Source organism: Halichoerus grypus, chromosome 1 (genome assembly GCF_964656455.1).
Source record: "Halichoerus grypus chromosome 1, mHalGry1.hap1.1, whole genome shotgun sequence".
Classification (NCBI taxonomy): domain Eukaryota; kingdom Metazoa; phylum Chordata; class Mammalia; order Carnivora; family Phocidae; genus Halichoerus; species Halichoerus grypus.
In genome coordinates, this window is record NC_135712.1 from 208,800,781 (window position 1) to 208,805,982 (window position 5,202).

A 5,202-nucleotide genomic window follows, 5' to 3' on the forward strand; every position below is an offset into this window, starting at 1 on the left:
CAGGGGGAGTGGGAGAGGGAGAAGCAGGCCTCCCGCCGAGCTGGGAGCCCGATGCGGGGCTCGATCCCAGGACCCCGGGATCATGACCCGAGCTGAAGGCAGACGCTTAACGACTGAGCCACCCAGGCGCCCCTATATATATATATTTTTTTTAACTAAACTCTACCCCCATTGTGGGGCTCAAACTCACTACTCCAACATCAAGAGTTGCATGCTTTACCAACTGAGCCAGCCAGGTGCCCCTCTATGTGTTTTGCAAGACATAGTACTAGTCCTGTCATCCTCCTGATTTATTATTTTTTTTTTTTAGATTTTTTTTTTTAATTTATTTATCTGAGAGAGAGAGCAAGCACATGAGAGGGGGGAGGGTCAGAGGGAGAAGCAGACTCCCTGCCGAGCAGGGAGCCCGATGCGGGACTCGATCCAGGGACTCCAGGATCATGACCTGAGCCGAAGGCAGTCGCTTAACCAACTGAGCCACCCAGGCGCCCCATGATTTAATCCTCCTGATTTATTATTATTATTATTGCCAGTTTGTGTTTTATAGATGAGGGTCCTCGGACTTTGACCGCAGACTCCCGCAGCAGGTGCAGCCGCTCCTTCCGCTGCTTCTTCTTCTTCTTCTTCTTCTTCAGGTTTTCCTCATGCTTCTTCAGTCGCGGCGCATGGCACGCGTCTTCTTAGGCCACAGCTCTAGGGGCTTGTACTTCTTACTCCTGTAGAATTCTCGGAGGTTCTCTTTCTGAGTCTGGTTGACGACAGTGAGAACACAGGTGATAGAGATGCCAACAACTTGGATCTTGGCGGCTGGGAAGCCACGCCGCCTGTCACTTTGGCGACGCAGCTGGGACAGCTGCACCATCAGGTCTTCCAGTGGTTTAAGCAGCTCTTCCTTCTTGCCGGGAAGTTGCAAGCCTTAATCTTGGCCATGTCTGCACAATCTGCCACCGCCGAGGCCGAGGGAAAGAGCCATCATCCTGATTTTTTAAATGTGTTTTGGTTTTTTGTTTGTTTGTTTAATTCCCTCAAATAATAATTTGATGATGATTAAGAGCCAACAGTATCGGAGCAGGTGCCCGGCTGTGCCAGTTGTCTGGTAAGCCCTACAGTGTCATCACTTCCCACAGTACAGTCAGGTGGGTACTACTATCATTCCCATTTTATGAATGAACTGAGGCAGAAACATTCACTGGCTCATAATCAAGGAACAGGAATTGAAATCTAGTCCTGTCTGAGCTCTGTGAAGCCACCCTTTCATACAGCTTCTTTTCCTGAAGGAGAAGGCAGTATTAGGGATTGCAGCATAGAGCAGGGGTGAAAAGGTTACAAACAGAGAAATCGGGGTTGGGGGGGACTCTGGCATCACCACTCAGAAGCCAGGTGACTTTGGTCAGGTGATGCCACTCTCTGAGTGTCACTTTCTTTATCTTTAAATTGGGGCAGAAGGTCATTATGATGGTATGCAGGGTCTAGCACACTTTAAGTGCTCAAATATGCACATGAATATATGTGTAATAAACATCTTGAAGCGTTCACTCTGTTTCAGGCTGTTCTCACTGCTGGCAACACAGCAGTGAACAAGGAGACAAAAATCCATGCCCTGAATGAACAAACAAGAAAAATAAATAAAACATACCATGTCTCAGGTGGTGATGAGTGCTGGGGAATAAAGAGGGCAGGGGAGGGGAGAAAGATTTGGGAAGTGACTATTATTAAGTCATCTCTACACCCAATGTAGGACTCGAACTCACGAACCCAAGGTCAAAAGTTATATGCTTTAACAGCTGAACCAGCCAGGCGCCCCTGGGAGGTGACTATTTTAAACAGGCTGGTCACGATCAGACTCATGGAGAAGGTGAGATGTGAGTTAAGACCGGAAGGAGATCTGGGAGGAGTCATAATATAAGATCTCAGAGGGGCACCTGGCTGGCTCAGTTGGTGGAGCATGTGACTCTTGATCTCTGGGTTGTGAGTTCGAGCCCCATGTTGGGTGTAATTACTTAAAAAGAAAATCTTAAAAAAGAAGAAGAATCGAGAGAGCATTTCAGGCAGTGGGAACATTGAGAGCAAAGGCCCTGAAGTGGGAATGTGTCTGGATTGTTTGCAGCGCAGCGGGGAGATCAGTGTGGCTGGAGAGAGTGAGGGAAGGAACGGAAGACGAGGGTGAGAAGGTCACAGTGTGAGATTCTGCAAGGCCTCTGGTTTGCAACAAGGACTTTAGCTTCCCTCTGAGCTAGATGGGAGGGTGGGGGTTCCTTAGCAGATCGTGAAGTGAAGCAAGCTCTTTCTACTACCAAGAGGTAAACTGGGGTGTGGAGGTGGGGTGCAGCTGAGATTCACTGACATCTGCTTTAGGGGTTTTGGCGCTGCTCAGCAGGGAGGGCTGGGGGCGCCAGAAGGCCGCCACTATTCGAAAGGCGCTGGGAGCGCGGCTTCAGAACGCTGGACAGCGCCCCTCGCGTTGCCGGGAGACCAGGGAAGCGGCGGCTCTGGGGGCGGAGCCTTGGGAAAGCTTCCCTTCCCAAGCCGTTGAATGTGAGCACCAGGCGGGAGACACCTATGGGGGCGCGGCCCAGGGCGGAGCCTGCAACAGCGCCCAATTGGAAGTTTGCTGACGGCACAAGGGCGTGGCGTCTCGAGGCGGGGCCTGCTGGGAGCGACGCCTGTAGAATACTTCTGTTCCATACCGGGTCTGTTGATTGGGCGTAAGACGGGCGGGCCGTGTGCACCAGGCCGACCTAAGGGCGGAGAGCACGTGGTTTGGTAAGGGAGGTGTTGGCAGAGGCCGGACCTGAGCCGGCCTCTGCGCCCCTCCCGTGGAGGCCCGCGCACAGGTTCAAGATGTGGCTGGAGGGAGTTCCCACTAGATCTCCCAACCTCCCCTTCCCTGGGAACGCCACCGTCGCCCAGGGAAGCCCCCAAACCCGGGGACTAGGTAGTTGGCTTTAAGAAGCTGATACTGAGGGGCGCCTGAGTGGCTCAGTCCTTAAGCGTCTGCCTTCGGCTCAGGTCATGATCCCAGGGTCCTGGAATCGAGCCCCACATCGGGCTCCCTGCTCGGCGGGAAGCCTGCTTCTCCCTCTTCCACTCCCCCTGCTTGTGTTCCCCCTCTCGCTCTGTCTCTGTCAAATAAATAAATGAAATCTTAAAAAAAAAAAAAAAAAAAAAAAAAAAGCTGATGCTGAGGTCTCAGGACCTGAGGGGTTTCGAATATTTGACAGAGTACTTGGAGCCCCATGTTGGTTGGTTGTCCCAGGAGGCTGGAGAGCAATGTTTGCTCCAGTTTATCCAGCCAGGAATGGAGCCTATCATTCCGTGATATTCTCACCCCCGCAGCCCAGTGCCAAGTAGGCTGAGCTTAGCTGTCAGCTTCTTGGGAAACGTTGGAAATGGCATGGGCCCAGGACTTGCGACCTCAGGAAAATGACTTCCGTGGCGTTTTAGACTTTTCTGCTTGTCTCCCAACCACAGAGCAGAGTGCCTATGGGCCCTCTACTTCTTGTGGACTGAGGCAATGCAGTGCCCCTCTCTGGGCCCATCTACCCTGTCTGGGACATGTAGGTGTTACCTCTCTCAGGTTTGGGAGCAGTTTCCTCACCTAGTCCAATGAACTCTATGGCCTAAATCACCCTGAACCTCAGTTCAAATGCTCCAGGACGGGAGTCTCTGCTATCACCTGGCCTGCATTCTCACCTCTCCCACACACCTATTCTCTGCCCAACAGCCAAAAAGACTGTTCTGAAGCACAACTGAGCCTGGGTTCTCCACAGCTCAGAGTCTTTCCATGGCTCCCCACTGCCCTCAGAATAAATGTTAGAACTCCACTGCTCAGCTGTCAAGGCCCTGTAGTGGTTGGCCCCCACTGAACATCCAGCCACACTTCTCATCTTACAACCAGAATGCTTCACCCGCCTGACTTCAGCTGCCTGAAGTCCATTCCCAACACACAGCTGAACTTTTATGCATGGTGTTCCTGTGCACAGCATAACCTGTGCTCACCCTCCCTAACACACCTTCTGGTTCTGATTTAACTGTCCTGTCTTTCTTAAAACACAGAAAGCCTTCCCTGACACTCGCAGCACAAGCTGGAACAGGGCTCTCTTGGTACCTGGAAGCTCCATGAGAGCAGGACCCAGGTTCATGTTCCCAGCACCCTGTACAGGACTGATACATAAGCAACACCCAATAAATACATGTGGAGTGAATGAAACAATGAACACATGAAGTTTCCATTTATTCTGGGATGGGTTAGAATGAGCATCCAGGCCAAGAAGGCTTGCTGGTGTGTGGCCCATAATTGTGTCCAGAAGTCTCAGGATAGGCTTGCAAAGGGCACAGACCATGTGGGGCTCACCCCTGCAGACTGCATCCTGAGGCTGAGCCCAGCTGCAAAAGGCCAGGCCTGGGGAACCAGGTCAGTCCTTCGGGGTGGGACAGGCCTGGCTGACTACACAAGAATGGTCAGCGGTCAGAGGGACAGCGCACGTTTCCCTGCCAGAGTGGAAGCAACCGGGTGTCGACTTCCAGGTCAGACTGGACCCCAGCCCACAGGGACAACCAGGACCCTAGTGATTCTGCTCAATGTAGGAAGGAGGAAATCCTGAATGTGTGTCCCATTACTGCTCAGAGGCCCCCTTTGGCCCTAGGTCTCAACCACCCCCCAACTCCCCTATGGGATCAGCTGAAATTCTCTGCAAGGCTCTGCCCCTCTGACTTCATCTCGGCCCACCACTCGTGTGGCCAGCTTTTGCCTCAGTCATGAGGTCTTTCTCCCTTCCTCCCTCCAAAGGCATCCTGAGCCCTCTGGGGTGGTGTCCAGTCCTGGGTCACTGACCCTCATGGTCTATCCACCAGGTAAGCACCCTACCCTGATCAACTTGCTGAGTAAGCATGTGGGCCATTGGCTCTTCCCGCTGATGCTCCTGGTGATCTCTGCTGGTGACTGAAAGATGCAGGACACCCTCCTCTGGCAGCATGTGGGCTGAGGCATCTCTGTTGCCCACCGTGTCCCTGGCCGAGGAGGACCTGGAGAAGCATCTCAGTGAGAACCTCCTCCAGGCTGGCTTCCTGCACTTGGACGGCAACAGGCCTGGAAAGGCCTTGGTCAGCTCTGAATGACATGCCAGCACCCAGGTCTTCTCCATGTTCACGGTGTCGGCCACACCTTCCTAAACGCAGCTTGCTGGGACGGCAGGTCCTGCG

The 5,202-nt window shown here is 52.9% G+C and overlaps 1 pseudogene; it reads right to left on the bottom strand.

Annotated features, from left to right (window-relative positions):
• Positions 1-481: 481 nt before the first annotated feature.
• LOC118538772 (large ribosomal subunit protein uL29 pseudogene) lies at positions 482-930 on the bottom strand (annotated as a pseudogene).
• Positions 931-5,202: the final 4,272 nt, after the last annotated feature.